This window comes from Saccopteryx leptura, chromosome 4, assembly GCF_036850995.1.
Source record: "Saccopteryx leptura isolate mSacLep1 chromosome 4, mSacLep1_pri_phased_curated, whole genome shotgun sequence".
Classification (NCBI taxonomy): Eukaryota; Metazoa; Chordata; class Mammalia; order Chiroptera; family Emballonuridae; genus Saccopteryx; species Saccopteryx leptura.
In genome coordinates this window covers 174873684-174897487 of record NC_089506.1, presented here as the reverse complement: position 1 = coordinate 174897487, position 23804 = coordinate 174873684, and the positions used below count along the sequence as shown (strand labels likewise).

Below are 23804 nucleotides of genomic sequence, written 5' to 3'. Positions count from 1 at the left end.
TAGAGCATCAGACTGGGATGCAGAGGACCCAAGTTTGAGACCCCGAGGTCACCAGTTTGAGTGCCGGCTCATCTAGTTTGAGCAAAGCTCACCAGCTTGGACCCAAGGTCGCTGGCTTGAGCAAAGGGTTACTCAGTCTGCTGTAGCCCCATGGTCAAGGCACATATGAGAAAGCAATCAATGAACAACTATAGTGTCACAAGGAAAAACTAATGATTGATGCTTCTCATCTCTCTACTCTCTCTGTCTCTGTAAAAAAAAAAAAAAAAAAAAGAATTTCAAAGATCATGGCACCAACTTGGTTTCAAGATATTTTTATCATTTTTAAACTTCTGGTAATTACTAATCTCAAAGGCTCTAGCAAACAATTTATTCTGTCATTAACAAAATTAATTAATCATAATACAGTATAAGTCAGTGGTCCCCAACCACCAGACCACGGACCAGTACTGGTCCAAGGGCCATTTGGTACCAGTCCGCAGAGAAAGAATAAATAACTTACATTATTTCTGTTTTATTTATATTTAAGTCTGAATGATGTTTTATTTTTTAAAAATGACCAGATTCCCTCTGTTACATCCATCTAAGACTCACTCTTGAGGCTTGTCTCAGTCACGTGATACACTTATCCATCCCACCCTAAAGGCCGGTCTGTGAAAATTTTTTCTGACATTCAACCAGTCCGTGGCCCAAAAAAGGTTGGGGACCACTGATATAAGTGAGAACCTAGAATCACCCCCTATTATATTTATTATTCAGAAAGTCTAGGAATGCAACACATACAACTATCCAAAATGTATGGCAACTATCTTTTAGTACTTGATAATTCCTCTATATAAATAAATAATATGTATTTTGTTCATATTCAGCCATGTCTAGTTTTCCATCTTAACGCGAACAGAAAATAGTCACATTTGCATACTGAGAGAGACAGACAGCAGATGCGAGGCCCAATTTTATACACTGAATAATATAGGTCCTTTCTATCAATTATACTACTGGTGGTATATGGAAGATTCACTTTAATATACTGAAGAAACAAAACAAACAAAGAATAAATGAACAAACTCTGGATGTGCCAAGAAAGTTTCACAAAGGAGCTAGCTCAGTTCTTAATTCTTGATACTATCAGATGAACTAAATAACAGCAGATTCTTTCTGTTAAAGAAATTAGGCATAAAAATACATACGGATAGGGGAGACTGAAGACAACTCTGATTTCTGTGCAAGCCCCATGGCAAACATAAGGAAACGTTCTGTGTGGCCCTGCATATTTGTGCCCAGATAAAACCAGATTGAACCTACTCTCGCTACATAAGAGAGAGATGTCCATTATCCTTATCCCAGGCTGCAAAAACAATCACCTAATAAGGTTTTAAAGAATACTATTATTACTTGGTCCTCATCCCAGACAAATTAAATCAAAATGTCATGTAATAGAATCAAGTTACATGTACTGTCATGGACTAGAGCCTAGCTGCATGTATTGTTTGTATACTTCTGTGGGGCAGCTGTGTTAGGCTCCGTCGCGGGGTTGCCAGCTGCAAGCAACTTGCCGAATTGGTATGTGAGTGCATGGCTGCACCACGTGTGAGTGGCCTATAAGGCTGTGGGTGCTTGTGTTCAAGAGAGATCAGGGACTGCAGATGCGTGCAGATTGCCTGCCCACCACGGTGAGGGGCCATTTTGCTGTTTGTTTGCCTGAGAGGTGGTTTACCCTGCCTGTGTGCTTGTCTGTCATTGTGAGACTTGATTAAACAGAATGGCCCAACCCTTTCTGGCTCCACAGTTTTTCTACTGTCTGCCCAAATCCAATGTGAACCTGCCTGGCCTCAGCCACCATCATTACATCTGGCATAATCAGCAGAATTTGGAGCAGACTGGTATGGAGCCACCGACACCCTTGAAGAGTGGAATAGAGGAGTGGATATTCCTGGTGGCTCTCCTTTTGGGGGCCGTAAACTGGGTGTTTTTTTTACAGTCCTGTGAGAAGAAACTAAGAGTTCTGTGCAAGAAGCTGAGCGAGGTTGAGAGCTCCAGGATGAGCTGCACACTGACCGGCAAATGCGTGCACTGGAGCGAGAGCTGGAGAGGGAGGCTGACCAGGTTCAAGAGCTGCAGAGAACTAATGGTGTCTGGAACTGGAGTGATCTACAGGTTCCTGAGTTGTAGCTTTCCCTGGAAGTTGAACATTGGCAGTGGCAGTTGGAAGAACAGCGGGTTCAGTTTCAGGCCGAGAGCCGGCAGCCACAGGAGCCAGAGATGGAGCTGTGCCGGTGGAGCGGCGCCAGTGGAGTGGCTCTGAGCCGGCGGGAGCAGGCTTTTCCAGCTCCTTTTCTGAGGATGAGGAGGCTCGGGCTGAAGCTGCCAACTGCACACTCAGAGCCCGGCCAGTGGTCGTCCAGAAGGTAAAAACCCAGCAGCAAAGAGTAACTACTGAGCCTCTAGTAGGCTTGCTGCGATTGTGGGACAAAGGGATGGATGGCATTGTGCTCTCTGGAGCAGAGATGGAGAGGTTGGTCATTGTTGCCACACACTCTGCCTTGGGGCAGCTTCTTCAGAGCTGCCATGAATACAGGAATGAGGGGGGAGGCCTGAGGCCCTATGTGGACCTAGTTACCTGTAATGGACCTTTACCTTGGTGATTTGCTCAGACAGCAGGACTGTCTATCATGGACTGACTCTTGGACTGCAATCAGAGGGGGGCACCGGCCCCCTTGTTGGATGCACATGCTGCCTTTGAATAGTATGAGAGACCCTGATGGGGCAGGCAGCTCCGGTGGAGGCCCTCCTGCACCGGGAAGCTGCTCACCCAGTTGCACAGGCACACCAAGGACACTTTTTGCTCTCAATGGACATGGCCCTGGACTATACAGCACCCCCTCCCATAATGGGTGGCCTGTTGGCACCGAGGGGTGGGGAGTTGGAGGTGGGCCTCCAGTTTGCACCTTGGGCAAAGTGCTCAGGGAGACATTATGAAGGACACCTTTGTAATTATTGCGTAACTTCTGCTGTTGCTGTAGTCTCTGTTTGATGTCATGTAGATTGTGAAGCAAGCAACCCTAAAGGGGTGGAATGTGGGGCAGTTGTGTTAGCTTGCTCGCAGGGTTACCAGCTGCAAGCACTTTGCCTGACGGGTATGTGAGTGAGTGGCTGTGCCACATGGGCATGGCCTATACAAGGCTGTGAGTGCTTGCACTCGAGAGAGATGGGGGATTGTGGATGCACACAGATTGCCACCATCAGCGGCCATTTTGCTGTTTGTTTGCCTGAGAGGCGGTTTACCCTGCCCGTGTGCTTGTCCGCCATTGTGAGACTTTATTAAATGGAATAGCCCAACTCTTTCCAGCTCCACGGTTTTTCTACCATCTGTTCAAATCCAATGTGAACCTGCCTGGCCTCAGCCACCGGCGTTACAACTTCCCAAATGCTTCTAGTCTGTGGTCTAGATTAAGGACCACTGAAACTCATCCACACCTTCTGACCAGCCACGATGCAGTTGCTGACCAATGCTTCTCAGAGTCAATGTGTGCACAGAACACCCAGGAATCTTGATAAGAAAGTCGATTCTGATTAAGCAGTCAGGGCTAGCGCCTGAGGGTATGTCTTGTTAACAAGCTCCAGATATGGAGGTGATGCTGCCCGTCCACACACCACACATGGGGTAATAAGGTACAAAACCACTCAGGAACCATGGCCTCCTATAAGTAGTTGAGGAAGGAAAAGAGCTCTGCAGACGTCCTCAGGGGTGGCATATAGCTAGCAAACAGCTACAGAGTCATTCCAGTTGTTAAAGTGATGAAAGCCTTTCCAGCTTGGTAAACAGCAGTGGCTCTGAGCTCCCCACCCGGCCAGCCTGCATGTTCTCCCAGTGCTACAGTCAACTCAGTAACTCAAGTGCCTGGCACATCAGGGGCCCTCAGGTCTCTGCTTCAGCACTGATGGCTTATTTTCCATTCTGATTGGTCAGAGCCTTTGCTGAAATGGCTATTAAATCTTTTAAGTACTGATATTGAGACCCTACCAAGATATGACACCTGGATAGGTCAGAACTATATAGAAAACTGTCTAGCTGCTGTCTTGAGGTTGTGTTAGGTTGAAAGATGATCCATTCCATCAATAACATAGATGACTTTTTATTAGTAAAAAAAAAAAGACATGAGATCAGCAGCCTCAGGACAATAAACCAATTAGGTGAAAAAAACATGCGGTGGGGTAAAACAGAAAATGGGGATCTAACAAAAGTAGGAAAGTAACAATGATTAATTATACAAGTTCACAATGAATAGGAAGATTGAATAAGAGAAAAACTTTGGTTTAATTAGAGATTCTAGGAAACTGAAAAGATAAGATTTGCTTTACTGTCCACAACATAAATCAGAGGCCTAGACTTAAAATTATGGCAGCTTAAAAAAATAATAAAATTATGGCAGCTTATCCATAACATATGATAATAAGCCTTTGCCTTGCTTTGACAAACAGGTAATTGCAATGCATCATATGTATTACAATAGTTACTTCCTATAAATCAAAATGGAATATTTGGCTTTAAACATTTTTAGGCTGCTATTTATTCATGTTCAATTATTTATTTAAAAAAACAATATTCCAAATAAGTAACTGAATTCAGTATCTCAAATATGTAAAGAACTTAGAAAAATTAGAAGAGATTCTACATTTTATTTTCTGTATGTTTCTTCCCAGTCTAACTAATCAAGAAACAAAATAACAAAAAGAAAACCCAAAACTAATTGATGATGTATACTAGGGGTTTTCGACTACATGTCTGAGAGAAACAATTTGGAAATTCTTTGATGTGAGTTAAACAGAACAAACCTACAGTGTAGGTTCCCTCTTCTAAAGCTGCAGTGTATTGATTAGTTTTAATTTTCTAGTATACCTAATTGGGACTACTGAGTCATTATACTATATACATATATCTATATATCTGTGGGCATCCACAATCCCCCATATTGTGTGAATATTGTGTGAGTGGTTAAAGCTCCTTAAAATACATCCATTAGGTTTGATAATGGAAACTGTGGTCAGTTTCCTAACACTTGGAGCTGCTCAGCTTTAACAAGTTATTGCCACCACCATGTGCATTATTGACTGATCTTTGTTTTTCTCCCATTTACCTTAACATGCACTTTACCTTGAATTTTTTTAAAAGCACAACAGAAGTACTGTGATTCTTTTACTTTATTTTTCTTTTCTTTTCCTGTGGATATAAATCAAATCCAGTGTTATTTTTAATGTACCTGACAAAGGAGGCTTTTGAAGCTCAGAAACATGTATGGCAAATTATCTGTAACCAAAAAACTATTTTCCAAATCATTCTTCCCTTTCCTGTAAGGGGCACACTCCCTTGCTAGCACTTCTAATATCAGGGCCTGAAAATCCTCCCACCATATGGCAGAGATATTTGATCTTTTTCTGTCTAAGCCTGTGGTAGGGCTTATAGTTCACACTGTCTGCTATGTCTGATTCCTCCTCAAGGGAGTCTGCACATTCTCACTGCCCTAAATAGACTTTAGAAATAGTTCCTCCTTGCTAGATGCAGAAAAAAAAGATATATAAAGCAGTGTCCCCATACTAAAAGACACAGAGCTTTGTGTGGCCCGTTCTGCTATTGGGCTGCCTGCAGTCCTTGTAGCCACCTTGTTCGGTTGTGGGATATCCGGTCCTGAATACAAGCAGAAATACAGTATCATGCTGCCAAGCATGGACAGATGGGGCACAGAAGCAGGTATTTCCAGTCCTCTGCTTATCATGGACAGATATGTGAAGAATTTTCTAGAAAAACCTAATAGGAAAAAATTTAAGTATATATATACTTTAAAAGTGTGTGTGTGTGTGTGTGTGTGCATACATGTATTAGAGTGTAAGAAACAGATTCCTTGAGTTTTGTAAATGGTCTGTCCAGATTAAAAAGAAACAAAATGTCCGTGCAACATGTCACTCTCAAACACAATGGCAGTTTCCATTTTCCTCTCCACCTGTTCCTGATTGCTGTCTCCTCTTGGAGGGACTGGCGGGTGGTGCCCTCCTACCGCTGTGCACCATGAAGGACGCTGTGATGGCAGATGAAATCTCTGTGGATTCTGGTGTGAAGTTTTCTTGTTACATTTTAACCCTAGCAAAGGCCAGTTTAACCACAGACTGCAGGCAACTGGGGTTTCTATGAATGAAATTCCTCTCCTGGCCATCAGGAGAACCAACAACCTCCCAGCGCAAATTCAGAATGGTATATTTTAATCTGCAGGCAATAGAAACATACTGACCAAGGTGGTATCCAGAGCACAGATGTGAAAGAAAAAGGACCTCCATTTGGTCAGGATTGCTTTCTTCAAAATGGGGATGAGATTGTGTCAGAGACTACACCGAAAATAGCTGAGTCTTAAGGATACCAGCTGAGTGTAACTGTGTTGAAGGTTGGACTAGAGGGACTGGCTAGACTTGCAGTCAATGAGACTTTTGGAGGCGCGCTACTTTCCTCTTCCTCATGTCCCCCTCCCTCTTCACCAGCCATGCCTTAAGCTTTCAGCATTGTCAGTTGTAATATAAGTATATGACAGTCTTTTACAGAGAACAGATTCTGTTTTTCTACCATAAAGAAGAAAAGACAAGCAAAGAAAAGTACACAATTAACCCTCACTCAAAGAACATTTGCATTACACATTCTTGACTAGTGTCTTAAAGTCTATACTTGTTTTAATAAAATAACTACTTTCACGATAAACAAGAAGAAATGCAAGATTCACTGACTGCAGCAGAGCTCACCTCCCTTTCACCCGAACACAGCTTCTGGGGAGGTGTACATAACCAGAGTAACATTAGTTCAGCATTTTCTATTTTAACATTCTGCATGTGCCCGAGTTACTTCTCTGGAAGAAGTTACTTCAAGAGTGTTTGTGGAGTCTTTCAGGAAAGAAGTAAATCCTAAGGAACTGTCAACTATTCTGTCAACTATTCAGAAAATCTTTAAATCATACCCCTTATGAATATTCAGATATACTGTATACTCATAAATTAGCATTAATTAGGTTAAATGTTCTTGAAATATAAGAAATTATTTAGAAAAGCATGGAAAGAGAAAGAAGAAACGCAAAAGTTATAGATAATATGCCTATTCTTTGCTACATAATGAGAGAAGAAGCAAACTTTTATTGGGACTTCCCCAAATGGACAGACAGGCACACTTTATGCCAGAATGTATTTGCCTTATTTTTAAGGTTTACTAAATATAATAAACCTTTTTGTTTACTATATTTCCACCACATACATACCCTAGTTAGGTGGATAGGTGAGGTGTGGTGGTAATGAAGGGAATTTTGGAAGGGAAAAATCAACTTATCGTATAAATTTTATGTTCCTCAGATTATATGTCAGTTACTGAATATTATAAAGAAAGTACTTGACATTTAAAATGTACTATGGCTTTTGTGTTAGCCTTGCTCACTGGTTTACCCTCTGCAAGCACTTTGCCTGACGAGCGCGTCCGTGTAAGACTACGGATGCTTTCCCTCAGGGCTATTCTCTCAGATTGCTTGCTCTCCCGCCACTGTGAGGTGCAGTTTTCCTGATGCCTTGCCTTTCACTATGAAAAGCAGTTTTTCTTTGTTTACTAGTTCTTTTCCTTTTTTGGTTTATTGTTCACCTGGCTTTGTGAGCCTTCAATAAATGGGTAATGGGCCTATGCTTTCTGGCTCCATGGTTCTTCTACCAAAAGCCCAGAGTCAATGCAAACCTGCATGGCCTCAACCACAAGCATTACAGCTACCGAAAGATCTATAAGGAGAGACTGGGCTGTCCTATAACTAGAGTCTTCTGGTTCCTTTGATAACTTTATCTGTCACTGTATATTATCCAGTTGAACCTGTTATTTTCTGTACTCTTATATTCTTGATAATGTAATAAAAATACTGAGAGATCTACCTACTCTAAGTCTGCTAACAAGTATAGGAGGACACTGGACTGCAAAGGTAGAACCAAGTAATTTCAGCCAAGTGGTCACTTTGAGAAGCATTTTGGAAAACTTCCCTCTGGTCTCCCCCCTGGTGATCATTCCCTGTGACTGACCCCAGCAAAATACATTCCTACATTTATAATTTTGGACCACTTTTTTGTCATGTGCTTTCTTAATTATAGTCTTAATATGAAAAGTCCAAACAACACAGAGACATACAGATCAGGAGTCAAATAAAATGTGTTTAGAGGTTAGGCAGGCAACATAAACAGGTGAAGCATGCCAGCTGGAAGGCGTCATATGAGAGCCCTTCCACCCTCTGGAGAACAACAACAACAAAAATATGCCCAGCCTCGAGGCTTAGAATTTCAATTCAGAGAGCTAAACAATAACAATATCACTTCTGGTCAAAGTTCATCCAAAAATCTACAAGCAGTCAATTTCAGCAAAATAGTGAGGGCCTCCTTCACATCCCTACCCAGAACTGCACGTTCAATCATTTCAGAACATTATGCATTCACTCTCCTGTATATGTTCATGTGTTGTGTTTGTCTATCCTTGCTCTGTGTCTGCTTAGGTGGTATCATACCACTTTAAAGGTATTAGGCATTAAAAATAGACAGCATTTGGGAAGGTACACCCATGTGGCCAATGCATATTGCCTTGGATGCCTTGACAAGGAAGGAGTGGACAGAAAAAGACATATGTAGGCTTACAAATATCACAGTGACTCAGTGTATTAAAAATGGAAGTACGTAGGAACTAGAACCTAAAGCAGAAGGACGGGAGAGATGTGCCCCAAAGGCAGCTGGAAATTGTTGGGGAAGATAGCTCAGAATCTGACATAAGTACCAATAGCAGAGCAAGAGAAATCTGAGTAATGGTAGGTTCAGTGAAAATGAATGAATTCCATTTATAAAAGAGAGAATAATAATGGCACAAAGGTCCATAAGATAAGACAGCATCACCAAATTTTTTTTCCTGGACAGTGCCTCAAAGTTAGAAAAGGAGACACAAAAGCAACTTCTAATGTTCAATAAAGAAGACAGAATTGAATTTATGAGCAAAAAGATTGGAATTCTAAAGAGAAGTGAAGGCTTTCAGAAAAGAAGTAAATCCTAAGGAACTGCCAACTATTCTACAGCTGAGCTGGTGGCTTCAGAAAACTCTTAGATACTCTTTAAATCATATTCCTCCTGAATATTCAGATACATACATATATATAGTCCAACCCTGTATAAAAATGTTGAAACTTTTCATTTCCACAGTAAGCTCTTTCATTCTCTCTCTCTGGCTTCCCCAAAGAAATGGAAGCGAATATCAACTAATAAAAAGACTTAACTGTTCCCTATGTAGGTCAGCTACAAAGTTACAAAGCAGCTTTTTTTTTAGAGATCTTCCTAGTTATTCCTTATCAGAGGGAAAGAGAATACACCTCTGCATCTTTTGCTTGTACTGAGGATATCCATTTGGCTCTCTGAAATGGTAGCCCTCACATCTGAACTTCAGTCTTCCTTTAGATATGTGGAGACATGGGGGGATGGGGATGTCATCTTCTTATTTCACTTTGCCCAAACTTTCACAAGGTTCTTCTCTCGGAAACTCCCTGTGACCAAAGTACTGAGAAGGTTCTGCCTCCAGTGCCTCTGAGCAAGGCCATTTCTAGTACATTTTCAAAACTCAGATTAATCTGTAATTTAGTCTATAGCTATTCTGAAACTTTACAGGTTGGGCTGCCTTTAAAGTGATCCATTAATTCATGTTTAAACTAGAAACCTTAAATGTTGTACATTTGCATTCTAGTCTAAAGCAGCCTGAACTACAGCAGCTGGCAGCAGGTTAGAGCTCATACCACCTGCCAATGAATCCAGCCATTGGTGTGTTCACAGCCACGGAATCACTGCTGTGTAACAACTGAATTCACGTGTGGTTTCTTGTGTTGTTTTTTTTAACTTTAAGCTGATTGGTTTGCTTTACTGCATTTGTGTTTATTTCTTTCATAGTTTTTATTATATTTATTTGACAGTCTCTTATTTGGCATTTTAGCCAAGGTACCTAAACGTCAACATACATTCATAATTTCATGGGCTCATCTTGACTTTCTGTATAGCATCAATACACAAGGAAAACAGTATCTGGGTAGTATTTAGAGCTGTGATATATCACCTAAGGACAGGAAATTAAGTTAGGGCAATCACTCAGCTCTAACATGCTTTGTTGTACTTAGGCATTGAAGCATAAAATACTAGACTTCTTGGTCCTCATAGCTGTTTCTCTCTTTATCTTTCCTTCTTATTACCTTATAAGTTAACCATGGTTAACTAGACTCCTTGTTTTCTCATTAGGTAGAACATGTCTAGATCTCCTATTCTACTTTCTATTCCCATTTTCTCTTGTTATACAAATAGCTCCCTCTCCATATATTTGCTTCCCCAAACTATCCCTCACACTTCTGTCCAATTATTTTTCTTATGCTCTGTTTTGACATCCTCTGCTTAAAAACTTCCATGGGGTCCTGACTTGCCTCAAAAGATGCTCTCTCCACAAACTATCTGATTCAGTCAAACTGGTCTAATTACTCTTCCCAAATGCTCCTCTCCCACCCTGACTCTGACTTTGTTTACTTTCTCAATTTTTTTTTGCTAAATAAATTGAGCCTTACCTTCACAGATAAGCTTAATTTATTTTATTCTGCAAAGTCATCCCAGATCCTCAGAGATAAGTATATGAGCCAAGAGTCTGGCCCCTGTTTGTCTCAATAATATTACCTAAGCACATTATACACATTATCTCATATAATTCTCACAAAATACCTCTGAGGAAAGCTTTATCAGTCATTCTGTTATATGGATGAGGAAACTGAGGCATCTGTACAATTAAGTCACTTATCCATTCTTATAGGCTATTAAGTGAGGGAATCAATAGTAAAACCTCAATCACATCATTGTAGCACCTGCTTAGAACTTCTTAGAGAGGTCTCTAATTCACTAATTTGATTAACCTGTATTTATATATAATTTGTATATAAAATCCATCAACTCACAGAAGCCATTGCCCTTTTAAGGTAGAAACCTTTTCCCAGTGCCTTAAATGTAGTGAGATAGTTAATTGCCATGTGCTCTCTCTCCCTCAAATATTTTTTTTTTTTTTTTTTACAGAGACAGAGAGTGGGATAGATAGGGACAGACAGACAGAAACAGAGAGAGATGAGAAGCATCAATCATGTTTTTCATTGTGACACCTTAGTTGTTAATTGATTGCTTTCTCATATGTGCCTTGACCATGGGCCTTCAGCAAGCCAAGTAACCCCTTGCTCGAGCCAGCAACCTTGAGTCCAAGCTGGTGGGCTTTTGCTCAAACCAGATGAGCCCGCGCTCAAGCTGGCGACCTCGGGGTCTCGAACCTGGGTCCTCCGTATCCCAGTCTGATGCTCTATCCACTGCACCACCGCCTGGTCAGGCTTCTTTTTTTTTCTTAAGGGAGAAGTGGGGAGGCAGAGAGACAGACTCCAGTATGCACCCCAACAAGGATCCACCCGGCAAGCCCCCTATGGAGTGATGCTCTGCCCATCCACTGGGGTGGTTGCTCAGCAACTGAGCTATTTTATCACCTGAAGTGAGGCCATGGAGCCATCCTCAGTGCCCAGGATGGCACTTGCTCCAACTGAGCCACGGCTGCCGGAGAGGAACAGAGATAGAGAGAGAGTAGGGAGAGGGGTAGAGAAGCAGATGGTTGTTTCTCCTGGGTGCCCTGACCAGGAATCAAACCCAGGACATCTACACGCTGGGCCTATGCTCTACCTCTGAGCCAACTTGCCAGGGCTGCTTTCCCTAGCACACAGGACAACTGTACCTCATGACTCCTTTATATTTGGCATGACCATGTGTCTGGTTGCGGCCAATGAAACATGAGCAAAAGTGACATTTTTTTCTGTGTGGATGTTTTAAGAGGCAGAGTGTAATGCACTGCTATCTCTCTTCCCCTTTGTTATGACTTTCCAAAAAGGTCCAGATAGATTTTATTATAATTTCTTGGATCCTAGAGGTAAAACATGAGACAGCTCACCCAGCAGTGTAAGTTAGGCCTGAGAGAAAACAAATTTGTGGTTTTATTCACTTAGAATTTAGGGAAATTGTTTGTTACCGCAGCCCATCTAGCTTATCTAAGAACACTATATAGCAGCTTCAGTGGAGGATCGTGAGACTGACTCATATGTGTAAGTAAAAATCAAGGATTAACCAATAACATTGAAAAAGGCCAGAAAAGACCTACAAGAAAGGTGGTAAGGCAAAGAAGCTTTTCACCCAGGAGAATTTGATCCTTACGAGTTTTCAGCTCAAACGTGGTCATGCAGGTGCTGGATCATAAAAAGACATTCTGGCCAGGGCAGTTTTGTTTTGTATTTTGGTTTTTTGGTGCTTTTTTTTTTTTTTTGAAGTTGGAAACAGGGAGGCAGTCAGACAGACTCCTGCATGCGCCCGACTGGAATCCACCCAGCATGCCTACCAGGGGGCGATGCTCTGCCCATCTGGGGCGTTACTTTGCCGCAACCAGAGCCATTCTAGCTCCTGAGGCAGAGGCCACAGAGCCATCCTCAGCACCCGGACCAACTTTGCCCCAGTGGAGCCTTGGCTGCGGGAGGGGAAGAGAGAGACAGAGAGGAAGGAGAGGGGGAGGAGTGGAGAAGCAGATGGGTGCTTCTCCTGTGTGCCCTGGCCGAGAATCGAACCCGGGACTTCTGCACGCCAGGCCGACACTGTACCACTGAGCCAACCGGCCAGGGCCCTGGCCAGGCCAGTTTTGATTCAAACTATTTTCACACATTCTGTATGCACCACCACTCTCCTGTTGAGAGCAAATATTACTTTTCTGGTTTCCCTTCATGCAAACGACTATTCTCCAGCCTGTTCTTACACTCATTCTTTCCTCCTTGGATGTGTTCCTACTTGCTTGGTTTTTAAGAGTCTCCAAGCAAGTACAATAAACTTTCTCATCACAGAGACTACACCCAGAGCAGCCTTCTCTGTATGTCACAGTTCAATTTCCAGTCTCTCCAGCTGTAAAAAGGAAAAAGTGCCAGGTACTCAGCCCCAGTTTAACCAAGGAAGTGGGTGCTTGAGGTAACTGAATGTTTTCACTTAAACAGATAGAGATGATCTATTCTCATTTCAACTCATGTTGCAAATGTGTTGTTTTATCTCCATAGTTTAGCTTACAGTTTATAGTTAATATAATGTAAATACTGTTTTCCCATGAACTCAAAAATCTCCAGATCACTACTGTAAATCCTTTAATAATATATGGTGCTATAGCTATAACTGAAAATAGTATAGGAAATTACCTGAAAAGTTATTTCCTTCATGACATTCTTCAGAGTCAAGATAAAAACTCAGACATGAAATATTTCTTTTAGTAGTTTACAGATTGGAGAGTATGTAGAATCCATAATAAAAATATGACTACAGAAGAGCCTTTATTTAAAAGTTCTAGTTAAGTGAGGTTGTCTTGTATTAATGTTGAGATAGGCATTCCCTAAATATATAGGCTAATCAGATCATTTATGGAACTCTTTCTAATAATGATTTGCCAGGCCCTTCCTAAAGGAAATCTGTATGCTGAACAGCAATTTAAGAAGAGCAGAGAAATTCATTTCATAATTAAACTGCTGTAGGTTTCCAATGTATGGGTGAGTAGTAAAGGAGAGAGGAGGAAGCAGGAGAGATTCCTGGGGGAAACAATAAATGATACTCCAGAGGCAAGAATATGAGTGCCTTTGTCTTTCTATTGCTAAGACGCACAGCTGATTTGAAACCGTCTGAGCTGAGGGTCACTACAAACCAGAAACAGCTGCACTTGCTACTAACGAATTTAATTTGTACTATCTCAGCCAGCCTTATTGAATTCTCTTCAAGCCCCCAGAGGCAAAAAGGTACCACTGTACTTAGCTATTCAATAAGGTTTACTTCCAGGCCTCACTGGTGCAGCTTGGTTGTACATTCAGCATCATCTAGTTTAAACATATTAAGCAATCAGTTTAAACTTGTTATTGTCATTGGGGTTTGAAAATTTAATAAGCAATTACCTGAACACATTCCTTTATGTTTTTAATTTCTACTGAGATGTTGTTCCATTTTGAGGTCTAAAGCAATCATGCCCTCCAGAATGTTTAATTGAATGAGTCTATAATGCAAACCTTTTCCTTAACTGTACTTTCCTAGTGTGATTTATAAATATAAAGCAGTATGTTTATATGGAGGGGGACAAGAATAAATAAGATTTTCAATGGTCTGACATGAATGAACAATACAACTCATTTTTTGATGTGGAAAGAACCAACAGGTCCCTCATCATACAGGAATACTTTTCCTACAGATTAAATCTAAAATGCATTATCATTTTCCTATTTTCAGAGGCACTGCTACAAAATTTCTAATATATATTACATATACCATATATGTATCATATCTAATATTATATATTATATCATACACATATATAAATATTCAGTTTTTGATCCTACCACACATGAAGTGCTGGTCTTCCATTTGTAGAGGTCTTTGCTTACAGAAGCACTGTTGAAAATAAGTAGAAGTTTTATTTTATCTAATATATGTTTTTCCTCTTGTTTTTATCTAGAACAGGGATTGGCAAAGTTTCTCTACAAAGGGCCTGCTGGTAAATATTTTAGGATATGCAGCCATAAGACCCTTGACTTCACTACCTAACTCTGCTGTCTGAGCACACCGTAGCCATAGATGATACAGAAATGAAAAGGTATGACTTTGTTCCAATAAATTTGTATTTACAAAAACAAATGGCAAGCCAGACAAGCTCACTTGCCTGAGGTTTGCTAACCTCTGGCCTAGAATATTTAATACAAATACTTTCCTATGAGTCTTGGGTTGCAGGTCCAGGTTTCTGTATGGCACGGGGCAAGTTACTTAAACTCTGCTGAGAGTTTTCTGACACATAAAGTGGAGTTGGAGCACTTTAATCACAGCACAGGGGAGAGGATTAAGACAGACACTTCCAATTCTCAGCTGTCTACTGAAGACCCCAGGAGAGCCAACCCGAGTGCGTGAGAGGCCCCAAGGCACCCCTGCCCAGCCTCATTTTCTCTACAACAAATAAAAGAAACTATCCTAGACCAGGATAAACTCGACAAACTGCAGGCACTAGTGCGCATGGGTGGGGGAGGATCTTCTCGCAGAAAGAGAGTGGTTCGCAGAACAGCAACAGGAGATGATAAAAACTCAGTTCTCCTTTAGGAAGTGGGGGTGGGGGGGGGCGGTAAACAGTATTTCTGGTATTGAAAAGAGGTAACTATGTTCCCAAACCAAGAAACAGTGATGCATTTGAATAATCCTCAAGTTCAGGCACCTCTGGCAGAGAACCCTTTCACCATAACAGGCCCTGCTGAGACAGAGCAGCTGACAGAAATGCCACCCAGCACCTTACACCAGCTTGGTGGAGACAGACCAGTTTAAGGAGATTGATGAAACTCTGCCCTGTGGACAAAAAAAAAAAAAAAAAAGACAGGGGCCACAGACTAAAAGTGACAAGCTTGGGTGAGCCCTCCATGGTTACCTTACAAACTCAGAAATTAAAAGTAACCAACCACCCAGGATGATCTAAAATTAAAACCTTCTAACTAAAAGTAGTTCATGGTGCGTAGTCATGTCCTAGGGTGGTATTTTTCTCTAAGAAGGTCAATGCTTACTTTTGAGGAGTCAGACTGTTGCCTTTCGCATCTACAATAACATACCTGATAACATGTCTTTGAAATGTAAAGGTAATCTTCTTTTTCTGCCCCTCAGGGCAGGCATCCCACCAGAGCAGGGACCAGCAAATGCCCTCATTGTTCTAGTTACCAAGTTAATTAACTATTAACTGTCTTATACCTGTCTATGTAAAAGAAGTTTCAGTGTGAACGCTTTTACCTTTTATCCAATCCCAGAATTTCCCAGCTTTGCTTTCTTCTGCCTCCCTAATCCACCACTAATTTCATGTCACCTCTTACATGTCTTCACCTTTGATTCTGATGTATAAAATAAATGGTGAAACCGCCATTTTCCAGAGCATTTTCTCAATCTGCTGAGACTCTGCTTCCTAGCAACTGTCCCCAGTTAGGCTCAAATAAACTCATAAAAAATTCCTGTAGGTTTGGAAGTTTCTTACACTGAGAGCCCAAACAATCGGTGAATGGGAAAGTACCACTTCCCACCAGAGAAGATGATAATAATGATTTTCCAGATCCTGTGGGTAATTTGGAAGAGGCTTCCAAGAATGAGGCAAATTGAATTGAGTCAACTTCTGAAGAAGATAAAACTTGACAAAGTTACTGTCAGCTACTATTTTATATTATGACTGCTTTTTTCAAATTTTGTTCATGAATCTAATGAAATCTAAATCTCTAACATTTTTAAGCCCAAGCCCCTTGGACACTGCAGATCTTTTCAGTTTTTGTTATATCAATCTTTGCAGCTAATTAGGCTGAAGAAGTCTGGGGATAAAGTTTGAAACAAAGGTTATTAAAGTACTTTACCTAGGGAAAAATAAGATATTGTCTGTAAAACAACTATAAATGCTAAGGAATTACATACACTAATAGTGTTCTTCGTCTACAAATCCCACCTAGCCTTTAAGACCTACCTCAAATTCTTAAGAATTTCCACAAAACTTTTCCTGCCCATTCATTTTACTGATTGTGTTATTTAATCATTTACTGCCTTTATCACTGAGGCAATTCTCAATTATAAGCCATTTACTTTTATTATCTGTTTATTATTTAATTATATATATATATATATATAATTTTTTACCCAAGTGGACTCAAAATACCTGAATTATACGTGTTAAGGTATTTTTCCCCACCAAGAAAGAAGGAAGGGGCCAGAGTCACGAAGTGTGGAATAATAAAAGGCTTTATTGAGTACAGCGCGCTTCCCGCCCGATGAGGTTCCCTGGCCCGGAGGAAATATGGAGGCCAAGGAAGTCGAAAGTGGTGACCCGCGTGGGAGATATTTAAAGGGTCCCTAGTGTGGTTGAGCTAATATGACACGGTGAAATCTCATTGGCTGACAGTCAGTCGCTTTTTTCCAAAGGGTTCCTGGGAAGTTTCTTTTGGCGTGCTTGCTTGTGGGCCGTCCCAGCCAAAGTTTCCGGGAGGGCCTGAGTTCCCCACATGACCATCCCCCATTACCCACCGACCTTACAATACATGTGGATAATGTGTGTGTGTGTGTGTGTGTGTGTGTGTGGATATACACACACACATATGTATATACACACATGCATGTGTATATATTCATAGAGTGTGTAGGGGATGTCCCACTGTTTGAAAGACTGTGCCAAACACATAATAAGGTTAGTAAATATTCACTATTAACAAAGGGATGAACTGAGGACAGGCCTAATAGAACCAAATGTAATCTTGAACTGAATAATGGAACACACGTATCATGCCTAATTAATTTTGGATTGACCCTTCACTATTGCAAAAATATAATAAGCTAAATTATTTTTTGTTTAGAAACCACTAGTCATCAAGTGAATTCTGAAACGAAACTGGCTGAGCACCTACTGGTGCTAGTGCATAAGCTTACAGGAGAACAGTATGACTGGCTGCAGAATTTCTGAAGAAATGCCTGTGACAATTCTTGCCTGAGTCCAAAGCCCATCTTTTTTATTAAATCTTCTCTCTATGGGGAAGATTAGGGATCCCGAAGCCTAAAAGAGTGCCTAACACATAATACATACTTAGTTAACAAAGGTGTTTAATATAATGTACAACATGTAGGGAAAGGGTAGTTAGAAGTTAGCAGACAATATAAAAACAGGGTACAGAGATCAAAGTTGACTGGTATTGGAAACTAAAATTAAGCAATATATTCTTAAAAGACTACGACTCAGAGAAAATATATTGACACAAAATACAGAAAAAAATTAAAAATGCAAAGCTAGGTTGACTTTTCTAGCAAAAATTTGCAAAAGATGTTGGTTAGAGTTGCAAATAAGCAAGACTCATGGAGACAAAATATCTCAGCAAGGCAACTTTAATAACTTCTGCAGAAGGATATGCTGCCAATAGTGAGAGCCGGCTAGCAAGCATGTGGGCAGGGGGGTGGGTTCTGTTTCCCTAATGCAAGCCCTAGGTTGAGTCTTGCCTCATTGGCTGGGGTGGTGCCCATACAATCTTACTCTTTCCCAATTGGCTAGTTTAAGTGGCCGAGCAAAAGGGGAAGGGAGAGGTGGGGATAGTTTTAACTTCATCAAACTGGATAAAGGGGACTGGGGAAATTCCTGTTGAAGAAAAGAACATGAGATAAACAAGTTGTTTTTCCTTCATGTCTTCTGTGTATTTCTGTGCCTTTTGTCAAATTGTATTTAAATACTATAATTACACACTCAAATTTTAGCTAAGCACATCCTCTCCTGTCAGCTAATAACACCAAGTCTTATTCCAACATTAGTATTTTGATAAAATAGGAATTTTCACTTTCCTTCCCTTGATGCACTCTAATTTTAAAGAAAATAGAAATCATGCACCTTGACTAAAAACATAAATATGTCACTTCATTAGAAGAAAAGAATGGAAATGAAGATTTATTTGGTGTAATTATAAACCTAGTATGCATACACTTTATTTGGCTAGACAGTTTACAGCTGGGCTTTTAAATCACTCCATACATGGCTAAATGGCTCACAATGGAAAGATAACTAGGGTTTCAGGGATCTTAAAACAGTGCTATTCTGTTGGCCTTAAGAATGCCAATAGTGCTTAAATATACAGAGAGCTTTAAAACCACAGGATCCTTTCAGGTGTTAAAAATCAAGCAAGACTTGCATACTCTATTTATTTTTTAAACAGTCACTAAAGATATTAAAAATTTAAAGTGAAGCTACCTAAACTCTTTTGCACTTTACTCATTTGAGGCTACAGACTGATCCTGATTAAATTGAACATCTTTCATTTTCAGTATTCATTTTCTGTAGCAATAGTAATGTAAATGCTTCACAGGCTAAAAAAGTTCAATTTTATTACTGGATTTTGGGGGGGATAAGAAGGAAAGGGGCCTGATCAGGCAGTAGCACAGTGGATAGAGTGCCAGACTGGGATGCAGAGGACCCAGGTTTGAAACCCCGAGGTCACCAGCTTCAGCGCGGGCTTATCTGGTTTGAGCAACGCTCACCAGCTTGAGCCCAAGGTCTCTGGTTTGAGCAAGGGGTCACTGGGTCTGCTGAAGGCCCACAGTCAAGGCACATATGAGAAAGCAATCAATGAACAACTAAGGTGCCACAATGAAAAACTGATGCTTCTCATCTTTCTCCTTCCTATCTGCCTGTCCCTATATGTCCCTCTCTCTGTCTCTTTCTGCCTCTGTCACACACACACACACACACACACACACACACACACACACAAAGGAAAGGGAGATGGGAAGTAAGAATCATAACTAAAACTGGTGTAACACATTCCTTATGCAAATAGTCTTATTTATTTGACTCCTTATAATTAAAAAGAAACTACAAAGCACTCTACAGATTTAACACAATTCCTATCAAGATACTAATGGCGCCTGACCTGTGGTGGCGCAGTGGATTAAGCATCGACCTGGAAATGCTGAGGTCGCCGGTTCAAAACCCTGGGCTTGCCTGGTCAAGACACATATGGGAATTGATGCTTCCTGCTCCTCCCCCTTCTCTTTCTCTCTCTGTCTCTCTCTCTCTTCTCTCTCTCTCTCTCTCTCTCCCTCTCTCTCTTTTCTAAAATGAATAAATAAAAAATTTTTTTTAAAGTTTAAAAAAAAAGATACTAATGGCATATTTCACAGAACTAGAACGTATATTCCAAAAACTTACATGGAACAAAACAAAAAATCCCAAAGATCCACAGCAATACCTCCCAGTCTCTCTCTCTCTCTCTTTCTCTCTCTCTCTCCCCCCCCCTCTCAAGATAAATGTGCTAAGAAGTTCTAAGAGGATCAAAATATGCTAACCCTTTAGACTTTGAAAATGAAAGAAAAAAAAAACACCCCCCCAAAATTAGTTACCTTGAAGAAAACCTTTAATATCAATCCTTCTATCAAGTTTTTTTTTAATCTAAAAGTATAAGTTGCTGTAAAAGCAAATATCTTATTCACTGATTTCAAAAAACGCAACTGCTCTGCTAATCTTTCTTAGCTGTGTGATCCTTCTATTACTTTACTGTTTTAGAAATCTGTACTATGGAGGCATGATCAATTAGATGACTAGCTCCCATTACGTTGTGGTTAATAAAAGATTTTATACTCTGAGGTATAAAAATAAGTCCGAGTCAGCAGAGGATTTATAGGATGGGGATTAGAAGGAAAACTGTTTATCTAACAGATCACCACCTTGAAAAAGCTTTTATTGTCTTGGCAGGCTTGATTTCACTGCCTTCCCCTCCTGAGCCAGAGAGACAACCTGTTCAGATGACAAATGTGAAGGCCGACAAATACTACTTTGGTCCACCTTCTCTCTGCAATGCTACATTGTATTTCCCACAAGATGGCATTCTGGAAATGCCTCTTTCAATAACAAGAAAAATGTTATCCAGAGATTAGAACCCCCACTTAAAGCCCTCTTTGTTTTTCTCAGGTTCTGAGAAAGTTGGACAAGAAAGTCTAGGCCCCACACACTATCTGCTTCACCCATAGCCCATCTCCATGCATGGTTACCCCACCATAAATACTTTTCCTTTAACACAGAGCTCCAAATAGACACAAAAGCCAATTGCTTTACTACTCCTTAAGTGGTACTTGTTTTTACTCTACTTGCCCAGTTGAAACGGCTCTAATATGCCCAGAGAACCCTGTTCAAGCACAGAGGTGCATCCACTCTGATGCAGCTGGGAGAGCTCAGTGGTCCTGGACACCCAGGGAGAGAGCCGAGCATGTGTGGGAGGCAGTTCCACTCAAGCTAAAGGCTGGAAGTGATGATGGAGGACGGAAGGAGGCAATGCAGATGCAGCGGTGGCACCATCTAAAGGAGATTCCTTAGAACCGATGCTCACAGACAAGGCATGTGGCAGAGACACCCCTTCACTTACTCAGTAACACAGATATGAATGAATATGTCTTTTTGTTCAGTAGCACTAGAGAAAAACTAAAAAGCAAATTCCTGTCCTGACTCTTGAAATACTTGTTCTAATTGTTTCCCAGATAATTCAAATTATATACTTGTGTGTTATAAAATATCTGTGTGCTAGTTTCCTCTCCAGGCATGCCTTGTGACTGGGACAGCTATGCACACATATTGGCTTCATTTTAAAGAACTGAAAGTCCTTTCACTCCCTCATGGGAACATCTTTTCTGACAAGGAAGCTCAAGGTCTGACTATGAGGACAAACTGTACAGGGTGAGGATAAATATCTCTGTATAAAGAGACCTTCTGTAGTTAGAGCAAGGACCTCCCAAATGGGAAATCTCAAAACTAACTTTAAAATAAAAGAAAAAAAGGCCCTGGCCGGTTGGCTCAGTGGTAGAGCACCAGCCTGGCATGCAGGAGTCCTGGGTTTGATTCCCGGCCAGGGCACACAGGAGAAGCGCCCATCTGCTTCTCCACCCTTCCCCTCTCCTTTCTCTCTGTCTCTCTCTTCCCCTCCCGCAGCCGAGGCTCCATTGGAGCAAAGTTGGCCCCAGGTGCTGAAGATGGCTCCTTGGCCTCTGCCCCAGGCACTAGAGTGGCTCTGGTCGCAACAGAGTGACGCCCTGGAGGGCCAGAGCATCGCCCCCTGATGGGCAGAGCATCACCCCCTGGTGGGTGTGCTGGGTGAATCCCGGTCGGGCACATGTGGGAGTCTGTCTGACTGCCTCCCTGTTTCCAACTTCAGAAAAATACAAAAAACAAACAAACAAACAAAAAGCCATTTAAAATAAAAGAAAAAAAAAAGAACGAAAGAAAACTATGGTTAAGGGGAAAATTACTTCTAAGAGGAGCTTCATGACAAGGACATTTTAAAGACCTTTGAAGATGTTCATTAGCCTTAAACTGCATGGATCTATCAAGAAGCAGAATAGGAATTGGCTCTTTAGATTTAACAAAATATCATATGCATTCACATCCTTGTCATTACATGAATTAAAGTCAGCAGACAGATCCAACTGTCCCTATCATTACAGCATTTTATACCTGTCCAAGCAGGTCTCACTAGTTTAGCCAAAATTAGCAGGTTCACATCTGTGACGCGATAATCAACTTCATGTCAAACGTGTACCACAAAACTAATGTCATACTTTCCACTTACATTTAACACCTTCAGATCCCAGCATGCCTGTGGTAGTTTGCAGGACTCACGTAACTGTTCTTTCTGACCTGTTAAAGCAAACAGAAGTTATGAAATGACAGGATTTCACTAATCTGTACTTCCTATCATTAATGTAACAGGCCAGTACTTGATCATTGCCTGAATCCTTTTCTGAAAATAAAGTATTTTCTAACTGTGAACTCCTCTGAATGAATAACCATAAAGCAATCTTTCATTCTGAAATACAACCAAAATAATTACTTAATGTATACATATTAACATTCCATATTATCAGTTCCAACCATCTCTCATAGTTGAATGCTAACAATTTCCATTAAAATGTATCTAGCCTTCAGATTTTGTTTTGCAAGACCTGAGCTAAGCCATGCAATACTTTTCTGGAACATCAATATTCTCTTCTTCCTGTGCAGCTTCCAGGGAACTAACTATGGAGAACTAACTGCAAATAATGAAAGAGGAAGCTTGCAGCCCATGCCACCTTCTCTCTGGGGCCTGGGATCCATACCTGCAAAAAAGATTAAGATGTGAAGGTGGTATCAAGTCAAAAGTTAATAACAAAAGGCATGTAGGTCTTTATGGAGAGTCTTTATTGGCACATCTGCTCTGGATACCCTAGCCCTGAGTGTTTGCAGTATAGCCCAAGATTGCAAAAATGAGCAAAACACTTGCAGCAGCTCAACGGGAATAAACTAAACTAAACTCACTGCATTTTTCACTTTTTCATATATGTTAACAAGAACATCGTGGATGTTATTAAGTAGCTGAATGACAGAGGAAAATCATCTGATCCTCTGCTGCTCCAGCCTAGAACTAGAAACAAAGATAAGAAATAAGAGATGGGGGTGGGGAGGAATAATAAAAGGGCTGATTCTGGCTCACTACAGAAAGACGTTTTCTGACAACCATGCCAACCACCCAACAGTGAAATTAGCAACTAGAGAATTCATTGGAAAATTTAAAGTGGAGGTAGATGTCTGTGATGCCCTTGGAAGATTCACTTTTGTTTGCTCTAATAGGCCACCAGTGAAGTGTGACAACCATCAGGTCTTAGAGAGCTAATTCAGAGCAGCAGGAGCCCCTGCTACCCTGTGCACCTGGCACCTGTACTCCACCAGTACAGCCCCCACTAGCACAAGTCTTATAGTCAGAATTCTCTACACTGACTCTGGTTTTTAATAGAATCTATATATGAACCACTGCAATCAACTCAACATGATGTCAATAGTTACCTTATATGAATAGAGAAGAAATAGCCAGCTAATGATATAACCTTGGATGTAGTGCTTTCCATTAAATAATATAAAAATATTTTTCTAAAGACAAAAAAAACTTGAGAAACAGCAGCCCTCCAGTTTGAAAACCAGTGGTAATGACATTACCCACTTGGAGCCCTAGACAGCTCACTGTGGTCTGTGTAACTGAAAGCCATAGACTCCACATCTATGATCAGCGTCACACATGCCCAGTTAATACGGCTGTCTCATTGGTTTGTGCATGAGTCCACATTCATAGAGCTTTGGCTATTCCCTTTTCCTTCACCAGAAC

General features: G+C 40.9%; 1 pseudogene; it reads left to right on the top strand.

Moving 5' to 3' along the window:
• The first annotated feature begins 2761 nt into the window (after positions 1-2761).
• LOC136404283 (transcription factor BTF3-like) lies at positions 2762-16269 on the top strand (annotated as a pseudogene).
• The last annotated feature ends 7535 nt before the right edge of the window (positions 16270-23804 follow it).